The sequence below is a fragment of the Drosophila suzukii genome, chromosome 3, assembly GCF_043229965.1.
Source record: "Drosophila suzukii chromosome 3, CBGP_Dsuzu_IsoJpt1.0, whole genome shotgun sequence".
Lineage (NCBI taxonomy): Eukaryota > Metazoa > Arthropoda > Insecta > Diptera > Drosophilidae > Drosophila > Drosophila suzukii.
The window spans coordinates 80,242,846-80,261,340 of record NC_092082.1 but is presented as its reverse complement, the minus strand read 5'-3'; the positions used below and the strand labels follow the sequence as shown (position 1 = coordinate 80,261,340).

Below are 18,495 nucleotides of genomic sequence, written 5' to 3'. Positions count from 1 at the left end.
TCAAAAGGCCAATGGAATTCCCGCTTTTCACCTTTCCCGCTGGCGGGTGCATTCAACTCCCATTTCGGTGGGTTTCGGGTGATATAACCGGGAGTGACAGCTGGCTAACTGGACAGCTAGCCCATCCAATGCAATCCCCATCCCATCGCATCCAATCCCATCCCATCCCATCGCTGCACTAATTGGAGCATGCGAATGCCAGTCAGGGAGCCAGTGCAGCGCAGCAGCAGTGATCCCATTTTCAAATTTTCAACATCCAAACTAACCGTTTGGCTTGGCCCAAAATGTGACTGAACTCATACATAAACATCAGTCCAGTGCCAAGTTGGGGATTTTGGATTTTTTGGGCCTGGCTTTCGGGTTGCGTGCCAAGTGCGATGATCTTGCGGTGAAATTTTGTGCTCAGCCGGCTAAATTGGTCAGTGAGCGCAGGCGCAGGCGCAGAAATGCAAGGCATAAAATCACTTGCCTCGCAATGTGGGCTTGATTAAAAGGCCATGTCCAAACAGCCACATCCCCAACCCCATCCCCATCCACCATCACGTTCGCAAAATGTTTTCGCTTTTGGGTAGCGGGAGAAAGGTTGAAATATCACTCCGACTCCATGTCCGAGTATCACCTGCAACACTCGCTGGGACAGCCTCCCATATTGTACAAGTCCCTTGGCCAACTTTCCCTTCCTGTTCTCGGCCATCAACATTTGGCCAATTTAAAGTGGCATCAATTATTGCGAACCCATTCATTAACCGACCAGTTATCCCTCATTCCGTGATCGCTTATCGCAGCCCATCCATATCCCTAACCCAATCCCGATCCGAAGAGATCCCCTCCTGCTCCTCCGCCCATAAACATTTCCAGTCTTGTGGGAATCGGGGTCACGCATGAAGCTGTGGACGTGGAAAGTCTGGAGGATGGTGTGTGGAGGATGGAACATCGAGGATGGGGTCCAGTTGACGGCAGTCGGACCGCGGGAGATTAAAGACCCCGATGAGGGTACCCTGGTACTCGGAGCCAAGTTATGGCCAAGACAAAGTTACTGCAATGATGCTTAATGGCAAGTACTTAAGGCGGAATTTGCACTGTATTAAGGATAATATTGATGGGTGGGGTTGAATCAAAGCTAAAATCAAACGAAATGGCTTACATTAAATGGTGGGCTATTAAAAGCCAAGACTATGTTAGGTACCGTCTTATTATTATTAGCTAGTCCATAGATGAGCCCATTGACGGCCTGGTTGTTACTTGTAGGTAATAATGCTAAGAAAAAAGGGTATAAAGCGAACGTAAAGACGTTTAATACCTACACGCAAAAAAAGTAAGGTTATTATCAAATTGATGTTATAATTGTATCTTGTAAGAACAACTTTTGACCTGGTATTAAATTCGGTTGTTCTTCTTTTTCTAAAGTATGCTAGAAAAGGATTAATAATACCCAAAAATGTCTAAAGAGTCCGTTGTTAAAATCATATAAAAACTCGCAAAAAAAGATACAATCACTGCAATATATTACTCAATAGGTTAATCCCACCCCAGCCAACTCATCTTATACTGACTCTCAACTAAATATTTCCCCGAAAGATCACAATCAGCCTATCAACGAGTTCATAAATTTTCCACCCGCTGCCGTGGACCAAGTCTAGAGTTAGCGACAAATTTATTCAGATTGTTTTTGCTACCATTTACTAGTGGCCAAGGGGCGGTACGAGGAGCTTGAGGAGGAGCACCACTTGGCCACCCATGTACGCAGTTCACCACGAGATTTGCCCAGGCTGAAAGAGAAAATTTATTGTGTTAGCTGCGGCACGAGTTTGCATCTGATGTTGCTGCTGCTGCTGCATCTTGCAACTCGCAACTTGCAACTGATGTTGCTGCCGTGCCTGTGTTGTTGCTGCTTTTTGGCACTTGGCATTGTCCCCTTTTCGCGAATTTGTGACACGACCTTTAACGAGATTTTTCCTCTCCACTTGGCGCATCATCACGCGACTTTCCAGCTGCAGTTGTCGGTTGCCGATTTGTTGCAACACATGTTGCAGAAGCCGCCAACAGCAACAGCAAACATTTGTTGGGGAATTAGCAAGCGACAGACAGCGACTCCAGAGTCTGGGGCTTGGAGGCTCCGGCTTCGTTATGATGGGGAGACTGGGGAGGATCATCAACGTCATTTGCGGCTGCAGATCCTCCGCCTCTGGAACACCGCCTCCTCCATCTCGAAATCCCCGGCTGCTTCTGCTTCTGCCATCGCATGCACATTGAATTCCAATTGGGTTTGGCAGAGTGGCGCAAACTTAATTGTCAAGGTTCGTTAGTTCTTTCTTTCCTTTGCAGCGTTTGCAGCATTTTCAGCTTTTAGACGTAGACGTCTTCTGCTAATGTTCGTTTCTAATGGTCGGTTTGAGTTACGGCTATGCCACATCCAAGACTCAGACCCAGACTCTAACCGAGATGGAGTCCCCGTCGAAGTGGCGGCCAAGGAATTCTCAATATTTCCATTACTTTGTGGCCATCGTCTGGGATTTGTTGCGTTTTTTAGCGGCATTTCGAGCTCTCTGTCGCCTCTCTTTTGGCCAACTATTTAATTCACATTGGTGGAAACTCGATTGTGCTGCTGGCCCGTTGCACTTGCCCCTGCACCACCTGGCCCACCTGTTCCATCTGCCCCACCATGCAACCACAGAAAATGAGCAGCACCGCCGCAGAACGTTGCTTTTCTTCCACACTTTGTTGTGCGCTACATGGAGGTATTTTGGTCTCCTCGGTTTCCTAAGAGCTTCCATAAATAATGTCAACGGAGGATCAACACAAAGTATTGGAGTTATGACGTGGAGGGAATTTATTCAGGTTTTCCTTTTGAATTATGTCGAAGAAGACGTTTGATTCCGGCTCAGAACTTAATCTTCTACATGAATCATTTGCGAGAAATGTAGTACCTTTTGGGATATAATTCCTTAATCATAAATTAAACTATGGGTCTTACAGCTATTATCTTCAAATCATTACTTTATTTTATTTTCAACTAATATAACTTCAAGTATATCTCTTAATTTCTCTCCTAAAAGCCAACAATAGCAACTGTTACCCGAGATCTAGGCTTTCCTATCTTATGTTTTCCATCACTACTATAGGGTGGTCCCCCATACTGCAGTCAAAAGCCACTTTCTTTGGGACCTTATAGATTGATCTTGAATTCAAGCGGGTTTCCCAAGCATCTTTTGTCTTACGCAAGCCAAATTCATTTGGTGGCTCTGGGAAAGCTATTGATTCATTGGGAAGACCCAAGATCTATTGAGTGGCCGCCTTGTAGAGCATTTCTCCGGACGGCCACAGCCCAAGCCATAAATTCTGCACACAGTTCGGTTTGGCTGTTTTTTTTTTCGTGTGTTTGTATCATTCTGTTTTATTTATTTTGTGAGTAAGCCGCGACTTGGGATTGGGAATGCAGTTCGCTGCCAACGTAGCAGTCGCTGTCGACGTCGACGTCAGCGCCGGCATTCTCCACTTGACTTTCAGTTGAAATGCGTCCGATCAATGGCGATCGAGTTAGTTTTGTTAAGATCTCGTCCAGGCGAAGAGTTAAGTGCAGTCGGCCGGTACTCGCATCCGTATCTCTGTAGAGTATCTCCTCGTAGCACGATATATCGAAATCTTCACCTGTATCTGTATCTCGGCGCAGTTCGGTTCTGTGCGTGTGTGCGAAGGATCCCAATCCCAAGCAGGATGCGAATGTCGCGCTCGCTAACGGTTCTCCAGCGGCTCTTTTAGCCCGGTTCGGTTCGGTTTGGTTCGGGTTCGGGTCTTTCTGTCCCCGCTCGAAGGCCTGGAAGTCTGGAAGTGTGCTAATGTGATAAGCCGCTTTAACCGCAAACTGCCTTTGGCTCTGACTGCCACACTCGGAGCCAGCTTGGAGTTCACTGTGGGCCAACATTCGCGGCCCCACCTGCCGATCACTGCTTTTTGGTATGTATTGGATGCGATCTCTGCGGTTTGTAAAGCTGCGATCAATCAAAGTTTTGGGTAACTTCTACGCAGGTGTTTTCTTTAACATTGCATTCTTATGTCTGTGGTTGAAAAAATTCTGTAGCACCAATAAAAAAATCAATTTGTATAATACTTTTTTCAATAAACTATTTCAAGATTACTACATTGAATGTTAAAATATAATTGTTTCTTATTATCTGAAAAAAGTTTGTCAATTTAACCTGTGATTAAAAAAGTTCTGTTCAGGGAATAAAAATGCAATTTACCTATTTGATGGAAAGCCATCTGAAAACTTACTTTCAGCCAAGAGCTCAGAGAAGAAAGTTATTAACCCCGAGAATGTTGTGTGTGTGAATTGCAGACGTATAATTCATTCTTTGGAAAGTACATACGTAATTACAGGCTAGTGGCTTCCGTTCGGAATGTCTTTCGCCTTCTGCTGTCATGGGAAGCTTTTTGGCCAAGGTGTTTGGGGATCTGCAGTCGCAGTCGCAGTCACAGTGACTCACACTCTTCGCGACCCCGTGACAGTGTTGATGTTCCCGAGTTCCTGATATGCCATCCCATCGCCCATCTGCCCGTTGTCGGAGTACGCATATTTAAAGCCCGATATCAATCTTTCGCAGGAATGAGCAATGACACTTAATGGCATTTCGTTGCCAGCTCCAAACTTCCAGCTCCATCTCGAGATACTTCTCCGTTTTATGGCCGGTGCATAGTATACGTGTACCCTAAGCTTCAGACAGCCACGACATTGCCTTGTTAAGTGTTAACGTTAAGTGCCTTGTTACTTAATTCGCCTCTCTTTTATCTCCTCGTACATTTTTACCCGCTCTAATTCCATGTGTGTGAGGAAGAAGCAGTGGCAGTGGCATCTGAGGCAAAAACAAAAGCAGAAAAAGGAAGCAAAAAAATTGCTTTTACTCTGCGATGATCTTAAAATACTCTCCATCTAAGGGTATAATAGCTTTCAATGTACTATAGCAAGTTTCAATTTAACAAGTCCTCTACCTTGTATTTAACATTATACATAATAGCTTCTGGATAAACGAGGTTTTTCTGAACAAGATACTCGTAGTTCCCATTAAATACTTGCTTAAAGTGAAAAAAATGTTAGTACTTAAAATAAGGGCTATATTTATTTTTGGTGTTAAAGAGTACATTGACTAGTCGTTAGCATTCCTAAATATTTTTTGTATTATTGTTACATTACCTTACAATCGGTTATAATCGGTGAGTCAGTAACAGAAACCGATGATAAAAGTTTTTATTCTCTTGTATTGGCCATCCTTCTGTTAGATATTTTTAGAAAATATTTTTTTCTAACATAAAAAAGTGTTGTATCATAAAATGTCACCTGTTTGTAAGAGTATTACCCTCTTCGGCTTTCCACTTTACCTCTTCAGTAAACTTCGCAAAGTCGCTTTGAGTGCCAGGGAAGATCTGCACCATTATCACACGCGACATTAAGTGCAGCCATAATGTAAGCGAGCATTTTCTTTAATTTACAGTTAATTGAGTCTTATGGGGTAATTATGCAAGCAGCCGGATTCGTCTGCCAGCCAGCCCCCCTGATCCTCCCCCTTAATTGTGGCACTCTCCATCTCGCTGTCCCTGTCTCCGGGCAGTTTGCGGGCTGCAAGTGTAAATCAATCAAAGCGCTTTAGTTTGGGCCTTAATTAAGGCTTGCGGGGTCATTAAGCCGCATTGCGTGCGTGCCCATTGGCAGTGAGTCCTCCAATCTCCAACCGCTATCCTCCTGGAGGAAAACCACTTGTTGCTCCACAGCCAGTCTCTCGTTGAGGGTCCACTCTATTGGCGGGGAACCTCCACCACCACCACCAGAACCACCTCAACCACCGGCAGCAGCGGCGCAAACAAATTGCACCGATGCGATAAGCCAGCTCCACTGACAATAAACGAGTGCCCAATCAATCTCCAACTGGCGGCCGCGGAAGCCACACGCAAACGTGCGACAGTGGAGCCTCGAGGAGAAGGAAACCCAAAGGTTTTGCTAGAAAAGAAAATATATGTACTCCCACTGAGGAATACAAATTTTTTTTATTTAAGTGATTTTAAATAAACGTGGGTTTTTAAAAGTTATAATATACGTCATATCATGTGTGAGTTCATATTTGTAACATCCGATTTCTAATTAAACTTTATTTGCTTAATTTTTTTTTAATTCATAATTAAATATAACCTTTATTTAAGTATGGGTTTTGACGAATTGTTTGTAAATAGTTAAGGTTTACGGAAAAGCACCTACTTTAAAAATGATTTTCTAGTACTTACTGTGTTTTCAATTAAGGGATTTTGTTAGGGTTTTCTAACATGTTTATTTAAATCGATTCATGGCCTGGGTTTTATTACGCTCACGAAGTATTGCCCTTTTTATTTATTTTCTACAGAAAAACAGATAAGGAATGAAATGAAATAAGGTTTTAGTAGTTTAAAACATATTATTTTATTTCTTAAGTAACATTTTTGTTTGTTGGACATTCGTTTTGTAAATGTACAATCATGGATCCTGACTGTGCCGCAGGTGAAGTGCGTCGTGGTCTGCACCTGGAAGAGTCTCCCGGCGACTAGGGCGTTGCAGCGGTAACCGCTGGCTTCCTTTCCGCAGATGCAGTTGCAGTTGCAATCGAAGCTGCGGCAAGTGTCTGTGGAACCGTTAGCAGTCATTAGCAATGGAATCAATTGGCGGCCCATATCCAAGTGGCTGGTGGTTAGACGTACTAAAGGTGGCTAGGGTGGTAGAAGTGGTGGATGTGGATATGGGTGGCTATGGTATGCGGTTGCTGCAGATGATGACGAAGCCACTGGCACACAGGAAGTTCAAACCGATTGTGAGAGCCGTCTATTGATGGATGATTTTATTTATGATTTGATTTGCCAACCAATGATTTCTTTCACTTTGTGGTAGGAAATAAAATAGAATACCTTGGTATACATCTCCTTAGGAAGCTGCTGCCCGTATATATTAAATTTTAATACAATTAATTTTAAGTTCGTTAGATTTCCTTATGATATAAAGTACTAAAGACATTTTCTGAGTTCTGAGCCTTATTTTATGAACTTCTAACTTTGGGCTAGGCAGCTTTCGATGAAAACACTTGTAGCTGACCAGATTGTATGATTTCCCATCTGCAGAACATTGAGTATGTGTATCCTTCGGGCAGGGCTTTCATTATCTTCGATCGGTATATCATGGTTGCTATCATAGCTTCCCTCATTCCGAGAGGGCTGTGCCCCATCTCTGATTACCCATGCTAATACCCACACAGAGCGAGATCCACTTGGCACTTGACTATCATTCCTTTCCGCACTCTCACTCCGGGGGCAATCAGGTAGCTCGTTTTGGTAGCGTTCCCCGGTCCAAACGCTGATTATCTCTGAAGGAACAGAGAAGCTGGAGGAGCACTCAAAATGTTTGCCCAGAACGGGGGAAATGATTTGGCGAACGAATTGAGCCGAAAGGAAATTGCGTGCAATAAAAGATAGATATGTTTGGGGCTCCGACTATCAGCCGTTGATCATCAGAAAGAGTGGAGAGCACCAGGTATACGTATAAATATTGGCATACGCTCTGCTTATCTTGGCCAATTTATTGCCACGTTCCTTGCATACCCTGGAAAGGGGTAGACTCTTTTTGGAATAGTGGTTATTATTATACTTGCTTAGGAAATAAGTTGGCTCTTTCTTAGCCGCCACACGTACAAAGTTTAACATTTTTATTATAACCTCAACATTTTCCTATGATAAGAAAGGATTACCTAGTACTCGGTATCAAATATTTCGATACCCTGACCACCGACTACGGCCTTTCTTGTTTTCTTTTTTGTGCTGCCAAATGACTCAATAGTCGTTGCTGGTGGAACTAGTTCTGCTGCACGCACTCGTCACGAATCTAATGTAATTCTCAATTACGAAACGAGTTATGCCACAAATTAAGCGAAAGAGATGGCGATAGACTGGGACGACTGTGCAGCACTTGGTTAACTGGACTTTGTGGCCAAAACCCAATGCTAACAAGCCCAAATGGCAGCCCCCTGGCCATCGAAAGCCGAAACCAAGCCAGAAAAGGGCGTCAACATTGGGGCGCCACCCCAAATTAGGAGCACCTGTTTGGGGGGGACTGGGAAATGGGGTCCAGACAAAGGTGTTTCGCTGTTATTAATTAACAACAATTCGATTTGTGGCCACACTTCGAGGCACAGCCCAACCGGCCATATGCAACTGGTCCAAGACGGGAGTGGGAATGGCAGTGGGACTGGGGATCTTCCACTTGGTCTTGGCCTGGTCGCTCGTGTGGTCAACCAGGCACCAAACTGCAAAACAGCAAACACGTTTCCGCGGAACGAGTTCGAGTGCTCGAGTGGCGATCTGCGGAGTGGCCATCCATGGAGCAACATGCCTCCAGACCCGTTCCACCCTTTATGTTCTCCACCGCAACGGCGATGAGGAAGCATCATCCGTTAAACTGCGCTGTGGGCCATTGTCCAACTTAGCCCGCTTAGCATTGGGTCAACCGCGAGTGGTTTTCGCTGGGAAATGGGACCACGCATGGCCCAGACAAAGCAGACAACGTGGACAACGGACTGCGAACCACTAAAGAACCTCAGCGAGTCCATCTCGACAAGTGGCGACACCGACACGGACCCGATCCTAAATCTGAGTCTGTGGCTTATTTGAATAGAGGTGTTGCTGCCTCCGCTGATGGCCGTTGTTAAGAGGCTCCCATGACAGGTGTCTCTCCAGCTCGGAACCGTTTTGTGTCCCAGCGGTTGGGTTTCCTTGGATTGGGGTCTTGCCATCATCCATTCCATTCCATTCTATACCATCCCAGCCTTCTTCTTCACAGTCTCTCCTCGTCGCTGGCTTATTTTATTATTTTTCCTGCTGCCTTTGGCCAAATTGCCTGGCTAATAAAAATAGATGCCGGCCGCAGCGGCAAATGAAGTTGTTGCCATCGCCAAGTTATTTTGGTTGCAACTGGGTTCATGGTTTGCTAAAATGCAAGCAGAGTGTTAAGGGATTCTTGGAAATGGGATCAGTGCCTTTGCATTTTAGAAGCTTAGATTAGATCTTGAATTCATTATTTTGAAAAGACCCTAAACAACTTTCTAATGCTTCCTTAAATTTGTTTCAAGTTTTAAAATATTAAAGTCATGTATTTAAATCGTAAAATCCTAAAGGCATCGGACAGGGAAAGGCAAGGTTTATAAAAATGTAAAGTTAAGGTGAATTCATTCCTTATATTTTAGCAAGAAACCAATTTGTTTAACAAAAACTGGTTATTCCCGATTTAAATATTATGTAGATAAACAAAATCTACCTTTTTTTAATACTAATTGTATTAGGCTCAGTATACGGATCTGCAGGACTTTTTTTCTATACAGTAGCTTTGAAGTGGGATACGCTTAAATGGAACCTCTATAGTGGACTAGTTAGCAATCGGTTCAATTTTAAGTAGCAGTCCTGAATAGCTAAGCAGATTTCCCAATAATCAGATCAATCATGTATAGAATATCCGAAAAATGCCAAACAGGAAACGGGCGATCAAGTGGAGCAGCCTGGACTGGATCAACTTTTCCGAAAGGCATTCGCCCGATGACCAAATCGCCCGGCCAAACCCAGCCCCATTTGGACAATGGTACCACTGGCGAGTGTTGAATTTCACTCGGCTAATTGCCCAGAGTGGCGTTGAGTGATGGGGACGAACATGGATATGCGGCCATATATTCATACCTGTGTTTATGGCAGCTCCCCGGCTGAGATACGAGCTGGAGGCGCCCCCAGACATCAGACATCATGCAACAGACCACAGACTTCATACTTCTGAAGCGGAGAAGCCCAGGAGAGTTCAGGAGTTGGTTGTTAATGGGTTGCGAGGCTGTAAACTTGCATACGGCTGTGCCACTTAATTTGGAGTAATGGCCTTGCACTTGGATTGGGATCGAGATGAGGGAGATGAAGGGGATCTCCAGCAGCGGATGCATCAAACGACGGGAATTGGATTTGGGTGAGCCATGGAATCGCCAGGAATCGCCTTGGATCGCCTGGGATCTTTCATCTTTGACCATAAATTCTGTAAATTCAAAGCGCGAAGGAATGCCAGTGGCCAATTATTAGAGAATGTCAGCTTGTCGCTGATATCTTGGCCATGTTTGTATTGACGATCTCAACTCTGGCTTCAGCCAAGCGACAGAGAGAGAGAACGCTCCACTTATCGCTGCCTCATATCTAATATAGACAAGCAAACAGGTTCCCCAGTTGCAGTTCAATCACGTCCGTCTTCAGCAGTTCGCCATAGAGTCAGTCTCAAGTTCCCAGCATCCCAGCATCCCAACATCCCAGCATCCCAACGTCCCAGTTGGACTCTCTTCTATTTCTTTTTTAATTGCTGCACTGCATCTGCCGGTCGGATGGTCGGTCCACTCTTTGCTGGGCAAAACGTTTGACAAATGCCAATGCCAACAATTACACGAGCAGCGATATCTCATGGATGCAACTGTGATTTGAACTCATTACGCTGCCCCGCCGCCTGCCCCATCGTCATCATCATCGTCATCATTATGATCTCCAAAGGAGATGGCGATGAAGATGTGCTCTGGCAGGTTTTCCCGTGCAGAAACATCTCTCCTCTGGCCCGAAAACATCTTCATCTGGCTCACAGTTGACCTTGTACCACTTGAGGTGGCTGGCTGGCGACCCAGACACAAGTGAAAACAAAATCCCTATTCAAATCGCTCCCTCCATAAGCCCAGTACTCCCCCGTTCTCCACCTGGCCACCCCCTTACTAACCCCCCTTTGGAAAAAAGTGGCTTAGCTTGGCCCGAACCTGAACTTGAAGTGCGGAACCAGATGCATGTAAGTAACGGTCCTGCGGCAGATGCCGCGTCTGCCTCGTGAGAAATCAAACTGTAAAGTGCGACGCGGTCTCTGACTCCATCTCCAGTCCCAGTCGTAGCCCCTGCCTCATCCAGTGCTCCATGGACCCCAAACAGGTTGCAGTGGTCGTATACCATTTTCGGATTGCTGCGCTTCCTCACACATGCAGCAGGCGGCATGCAGCAGATGCTGCATCGGCCTCCAAGTTGGCTTTTCCTTGTGCTGGCTGGCATTAGCCCAAAACCAATTGCACAATTTGTAACAGCTTTTGACGCTTGCTGTGCCCCCTGCCTTCTGCAACATGCCCCCTGCCCCTCTTGCAACCTGGCCTCGTGACACCTTCCGTTTTGCCTTCAGCCGGGAGCTGCAACTGCAACTGCCACGCCCTTCAATTCACTTCCCCTTAAATCCATTTTCCTGCCCCGATTCTGATGTGTCACCTTTGGGCTGGTGGGTGTTGCTCCTGCTGCTTTCTGTGGCACGTGGAATGCGGTTCTGCATGTGGGTATACTTTCTTCAAAAGGCAGTTATTGAGTAAGAATTCAAAAGGCTCAAGGGGGATATTCTCTGCAATCAACTCTCACAACACTCGTTCAATTTAATTCAGTAGCAAACCATAAAGGATTGTATGAAGATAAAACGAAAAGTATTAAAGAGTACAAATAGAAATTGCATACTTGGTCTAGTGATGTCAATACTTTTTCTAATGGTACTGAAATTCTTTGTGATACTTTAATTCCGTTCTTAAAGCAACATAATCTAAGAGTGTATCAAAAATGCACCTTAAATCTCATTTATCTCAAATCTTATATTTCTCGAGGAAAAGAAATAGTAATACTTTTTCTTATGTGTCTATAAATTCTTATAGGTAGAAACTAATCGTCTTCAATTCACATAATCTGACAATAATCCAGGAATATATCGTTAGCTGTCTCTTGAAACTTTTAAGAACGCATATATCTGAGATCTAAGACCATTTAATTGCCTGCCTGGCATTTCTCACAGCGTGAACAACCTTCAATCAACTCTATCATCAATCTAAGTGCGTTGATAGATACTTGTTTCTTTAAGGACGGAAGTCTTACATGCAGATTCTCTTAAGTATTTCTAATTACCTCTAATAGAAATTAAATATGTAAAATTACGGGCTTAAGATACAGGGCTATCTGATCAATTTTACAACTACTGCTAGTCCTCTTCCATTTGAGGAAAAAGTTTGAGATTCACCCGGCTTCTCGGGTACATTTAAAGGTAATGCCTGCCCAGGCATCCCTACGTTGGCTGTTAACTTTCAATCAACTCTATCATCAGTCATCTGGTGCCCCATCCTCTGGTCAAAAACTGGGCGTTCACCCAATTGCACCGGCGTGTTCTCCCTCAACTGGAGCTGAAGTTCTGGGCTCTGGGTCTGGGTTCTGGGTTCTCGATCCTCCATTCTCGATTCTTGAAGGTCGGGATATCATCCGGCTTCACACCTTTCGCGCTGGCCACCACACACCTGTAATTTTCACCAGCTCCACGGATCGCGACGAAGACAATTTGTAGGACCCTCTGGGGCCGGAGCAGACCAGGCCAGCTGATTCGGGCAAACTGATTGCGATTTCTAACTGCAACACACGCTGCAATAATTTCGTAATTTCTCACTCACTTAATTTAGCACAATTAATCTCAATTTCAGCTGTCAACCGGAGTAGGAACCTGGAACTTGGCGAACCGGAGGTTTCTTTTTTCCATCGCTCCACTTCAGGTTGGATCTGGTTGGATCTTTGGCGCACGCATGACGTCTCGGGGGGGCAGTGGGAAGATTCCCATAAATATTGGACTGCCGTTAGAAATTCATGTGTAATTTGTCACCTGAAATTAATCTGCGTCTTGTCCCGGGTGTTTGGTGATTTGTTTGAGTCTCTAGCCGTTCTGACACCCAAATTGAAACGCATGCCAAAGCGCTGACTGCTGACTCCGTCGTTTTCCCTGCTGACATGACCTGGCTTTAATCTGCCCCATCTATCTGTTCTAGCCCGGTCTCAGCACTCCTCCCCATTCTCTGGGACCATGCCGTCATTGTTTCAGTTTATTATATCATCATAACGCCAACTGTTAACTGACTGTGACCGTCCGCCTCTGAGTAAGAGTTCACCAAGAGAGTCACTGCCCCGGCGGTTATACTCTGGCAGCTCGGCCTCCGATCTTGGGGTCTAGCCCCTGGGATGGGGGCTACGAGGAGAGCTGGTCTTATCAAAACTAGAACAACTGGAGTGTAATTAATACTCCCTGCTGTTGAATATTAATCATAGGTTGGCCAAAGAAGGAAGCACTTGCGTAAGAATATGCTAAGAACGTTTCTTAACTTCAGTTTTGGATGGTATTCCTTATAATTAAAATTCTGTATGAAGTATGGTATCTTATTAACAGTTTTTAAGGGTAATATTAACAAAAAAATGTTTACACTTGTAATTGTGCTACTAGTTAGAAATCATTCAAGTTGATTTGATAATTTTTATATTTTTAATATTTGTAACATTTCTTATGAGATTAAATTATTAGAGCATTCTTTATTCGTTTCAAGACACAAAAACTTTGGCTTCCTGTTGTCATTCCCATTTGGATGCTTATTCCCTCGCATTGCCACACATTTTGGGCCTTTTGTATTCTTTTTGGCCATTAGACAATGTTTAGGGTTACATTTGTGAGTGCTTTTAATTTAATTTGCCTCCAGAGTTCGCTGCCATTTTATTGTTGTTATTGTTCTTTTTATTGTTGTTGCTGTTGCTGCTGGTTTTCCACTTGGTATGTTATGTATTTTTTTGCCACATTTTGCGGTTTTGGGTTTATGTTTTCAACATTTCTCTGCTGCGGTTTAACAAATTTTCTGGAGATGTGGCTTGGCATGGCCTGGGTCTTGTCTTGGTCTTGGTTTTGGTCTTGGTCTTGGTCTTGTCTCTCCATACAGGTTCTCCCCGTCTCTGTGTGCTTTTCTTGGGCTGCCGTACACTTGCTTAGATATAGATATGGTCTTGAAACGTTAGCAAACTCGCACACACACTCAAAGGAGGGGGGTCGCTGATGGTGGCTAGGTGGGTTCGTTTCGTTTGCACCGAGGCTCTATAGCTCTGGCTATAGCTCCAGCTCCAGCTCCAGTCTCAGCTCCATCCCATGTCCATCTCCATTCCGTCCACATTTATGGCAGTTGGCAGCCACAGCCGAAGCCGCAGCCACAGCCGCAGCAAGGTGTTATTTTCATTTCTAGGTTACTGACCCATGTCACATGTGTGTGCGGAAAATTCAATATTGCTGTGAAAAATACTTACACAACTATTAAATAAAGACCTGGCCAAGACGGGGCTTAGTGCCCAGCTGCTGCTGCTTGGCTTGTACTTAATAATTACGCTCATTTCATGCATGCAATGTTTGGATTCTCGGGAATCGACCGCCCACCATGTCCCACCCTTCGTCGCCCTATTGCAACCAAAGAGAGAAAGAGAGACTGCTGCTGCTGCTGGCTTTTCCAGCTGAAAGAAATGAAAGAAAAATTCTTCGACAGCTGCCGTTGGCAGTTCTTGCTTTTGGCTTAATTAATTACCGCATTCCATTGACTTTAGCCATCGCATCGCATCGCGCCATCCGAAGCTCCGTTTCACTCTTCTTCTACCTCTCCTTGTCGCGGAACCCAAAACGAAAGACTTAAAGCACAAACTCGCCTCGCTTTCCACTTCCTACTCGATAATCGATTGAGTTCGTACATGTCATTTGCAACGCTTTTGTGGCATTGTTGACAGCACAAAACGATTCCGAATGAAAATGACATGATGTGCACGCCAAGATCGGGCTTAACCAGAGCACAGTCTTCTATCGACCATAAGACTAGCCGGATTGGCGTGGTGGGGAGTGGATTGGAGTGGGGCCTCATTGGCATGACAAATTGCGACCCATTAATCTTGACACGGACTTTCACTTTGCCCCAGCCCAGACCCAAAAGCCCGTAGTTCACACACGGCTCACGAGATCTTCGGTGGGTTCATATTATGCAAATGTCAATCAGAGAAGCGTTGACAGGATCCTAAAACCCAAGTCATACACTCGAATTAAATCAAGTAAATATATAGAAACTTTTTTGGTTTTCCTTTAAACATTCTAGTTATCGCTTATGTCGTATTTATTATTTTTAACAGGGATACACAAAACAGTTTAGCATTAAATATAACTTATAATAAATATTAATGACATTTTCTACTCCACAAACCAACAATGTTGTATCTCTACACAGACCCAAAATTTTGTTCAGTATATTTTCTAAAATCCGCCTAATTTTAATAGATTAGCAAGGCATTTCTTTAATGCAACGCCAAACTTACTTTGTCTGCATCGGTTGGAGGCAGCATAATTGGCAAATATATTGGCAGCATTTTGTTTCAAGCCCCGGCCATTGTGTTACCCATTTAAATTAACGATTCGAGATTTGATTCACGTGTAAACGATTAATCAAGTTCCAAGCAGCGAGTACGACTCCAACTGGCTCCGACCCACTCCTCCTGCCTCTTCCGAGTGGCCACCACTCCTCTTCGCCAGTCGGAGAGTGCCACTTGCTGCGTTTGGCTCGCCAGCCGCGGGGTTGAGGTGCTGGCTAAATGGGTCAGTAAGGTGGAATTCGATTTTCGGCTTACATCGAACGCTTAGAGCCAAATTAAATATTGGTAAAAAAAAGATGTCATGGGGAGTTTTTATGGCAGAATTGAGATATTTTAGTTTCGGGCTAAATTGGCAGACCCATAACAGTTGGAATTATTAAATCGAAAAAATGCGGGTAGAGGGGAAAAAGCGTAAAACCAGACCCATTAAACTGGACAAGCTAAATTAGTCAGCGAATTAATAATGGGGAGGAACCATTAAGAAGCTATCAAAAACTGATCCAAAATGGTCAAACTAATGAGTAGAGAACTTTTTAAATATTTCAATTATTGAAACATTCGCTCTCTTGTATCCCAAGACCAAAACTTCCTTGATCTCTTCTCATATACAACTATATTCTCGACTGATTTATGATCGTTTAGCGATGACAGTGTTAAATGATCTTGGCTCAATCGATGTCTGAGTAATTCAGTAGTAAGATCCCGGCAATCGGCATGGATCCACAATCCCCAGTCGTCGACGATCAACGATCAGTGTTGAGTATTCTGTCATTGAACTGATCTGCTGTGCAGGAATCCACTCGAAGATCCATTTATCAGCGCGCAGTCAGGCATGAATGAATGTTTCTCTTCATTTCGCCAAGATCACCACCGATCGACAACCCAGAACTCAGAACCCAACAACGTTCGTTGAACTGCACTAAACCAATTGGCTAGGCCATTTACAATGTTCGAGTGTTAATTTTTCAAGCCGGTTAGCTCTAACAGATTGTAGGCAATTTGAGCTAAATTTGATTGGAATTGGCGGATACCATCATGCAAATCGTATTGGTTCGCAGAAAATCTCGAGTGATCAGTGATCTGTGCGAAGCCATAAACATTGGCTTTGTAGATTGGTGATTACTAATTACCTATGTTAACCTTGATTTAGGAAGGTTTCACATTGTATCGTTTGTTATCGTGGATTATTAATGTTTGACTTCTATTTCAAGAAAGTTAAAATGGAAAAAGGCCCCACCCTAACAGTACAAATTAGTATCTTTAAATGGAATGGACATTTTCTCATTTTAGTTTCCATTTTTTATGTGTTTTTGGGAAAACTCATTAAGGCGTCAAAGATGCCCGACCCACGACTTTCCAAAGTATTTGCCTTAATGATTCCCCTTATGGTAACCATATTTCAGCATCCTCGCGTGAATTGAACTGAATCATCGGTTCGAATGCTTTCGGCATCCCCGTAAAATACGGGCAACAATAGGCTGCACTCAGTGTTATGTAACAGTTATACTGATAACTCATAAAAAAAAACCAGCAAATGAGAGGCGAAAAATCTTTAACACTGACCCACTTTCAAAAGTCAGTGAGTCAATAAAGAAACCGCACACGGGTCGAAAATAAAAGAGTTAGCGCTAATACGGAGATTAAATAATCGCCGTTCAATGAATCACTTCAGAAGATGGGGGTGTGCTCTTGGGGAAGAGGGAAGCACTGTGACAAAGTCTGGAAAGTCTGGGGCGGGAAAGTGTGGCCAAAAGCACACTCGAGGCCAAAATTGATGGCCAAATATGTGTGTGCGGACGGCTATTTGTTTACCAGCGAGCCTGGGGGGTCGAGGTCGCCGCGACCGTAAACATTTGTGCACTTATCAATTTGCCAGCCGAAGAGCTCGCAATCAGCTGTTCAAACGAAAGACTTAAGGCACAAACTTGTCCGTCATAAATCTCTCTTCGATGGCGGAACTTCTCTGGGGGGCTTTTTCTCTCTCTTTTCCAGCACTCTTTTGGCTTAGCTTTTCTCTTGGCCACAGCACCTGGCGAAGTTTTATGCGCTGCCTGATGCTTTGCCGGCCGCAGTTTGGTTTTCACAGCGCTCGAGTGCGGTTCAGATCGGTTTCCGATTCGGATATTCGGTTTCGATTTCGCTAGCTAGCTGTTAGCTGTTTGCTGTTCGCTTTTCGGTTTGGCACAGCTCTATTCTATGTGGAAAGATACAAGATAACCAGAAGAAATCTTCCCAAAAAGGTGCCTAATTTTAGCAATCACCCCAGAGGCTAGAAACCAAAAAATCAAAATAATAAATAGATGTAACCAAAACCGAAAACGAAACCGTTCAGACATTTCAATCAATCAAAAAGACGCAAAACCTAATCGAAATTGTTAATCGAAAATTACACAAAATGGTAAAAACTGTTAAGACATAAAGGCCCCAAAAGCACCGACAGTCGAAAAGTGAGAGTTTTCCACCACGTTCGTGCCCATGTTCGAAGTAATTTTGCCGCAGTTTCTTCATCTTGGGCTCCCTCTTCTCGATGCTTAAACAAACTTGCGACTCAATCACGACTAATTGCGCATGCGAGGCCGCTTTGTGCGTATTTAAAGCGCCGCCTTGCCTCGGCAATATACTTATATATATATATGCATACTCTGGTATATTACAAAACCGGAGCTCTGGAGCTCTGAAGCTCTAGAGCCTGCTTAATATGCGTGTCACGTTGCCGGCCATCAAGTTCAAATTGCATTCGCTGTCAACGCATTGCAGCAGCAGCAAAGGCAGCACGCGTTGAGATTTTGAAATTAACACCCCGAGGGGCTCGCAAACTGGAGCACTTGGCTGCTAATTAAGAAATAAAGCCTTATCACTGGCAGCAAATGCTGACAGCAGGATAACAGCAGCCTGGCTTTGCTAGACAGGATAATGACCCCTGGTCGATAACTTTTGGCAGGCGACATGAGCACTAATTAGTCGCAGTCCCCTGCAATCGCCGCTCATCTTGGCACTTGTTGGTTAGCTATATAAAAAAAAAGTACGAAACAAAAAAATCACGAAGCCAGAACAACGAAAAACGCTTCAACTTCAGTTTCAGCTGCAAATGCAAAGTGAGCTAATGCCGCGGCAGCCTGTTTTTCCTGCTCCCGACACTGTCAAATGCCAACTCGCGGGCTGGGCGACTTGCTCGTGAGGCATTTAACTGCCAAGCTAATGCACTCACTCACAGAT

At 44.3% G+C, this 18,495-nt stretch overlaps 1 protein-coding gene across 3 annotated transcripts in view; it reads left to right on the top strand.

Annotated features, from left to right (window-relative positions):
• Positions 1 to 3,554: 3,554 nt before the first annotated feature.
• Sb (serine proteinase stubble) overlaps positions 3,555 to 18,495 on the top strand; it is a 33,443-nt gene continuing 18,502 nt past the window's right edge. Inside the window, exon 1 of one of the 3 annotated variants that reach the window (XM_065865991.2) lies at positions 3,555 to 3,954. The gene's annotated coding sequence lies outside the window, so the exon portion shown is untranslated. Of the gene's footprint in view, positions 3,955 to 17,356; positions 17,520 to 17,557; positions 17,678 to 18,495 lie in introns of those variants that run through there. The other 2 variants (XM_065865992.2, XM_065865993.2) reach the window with 2 other exon arrangements.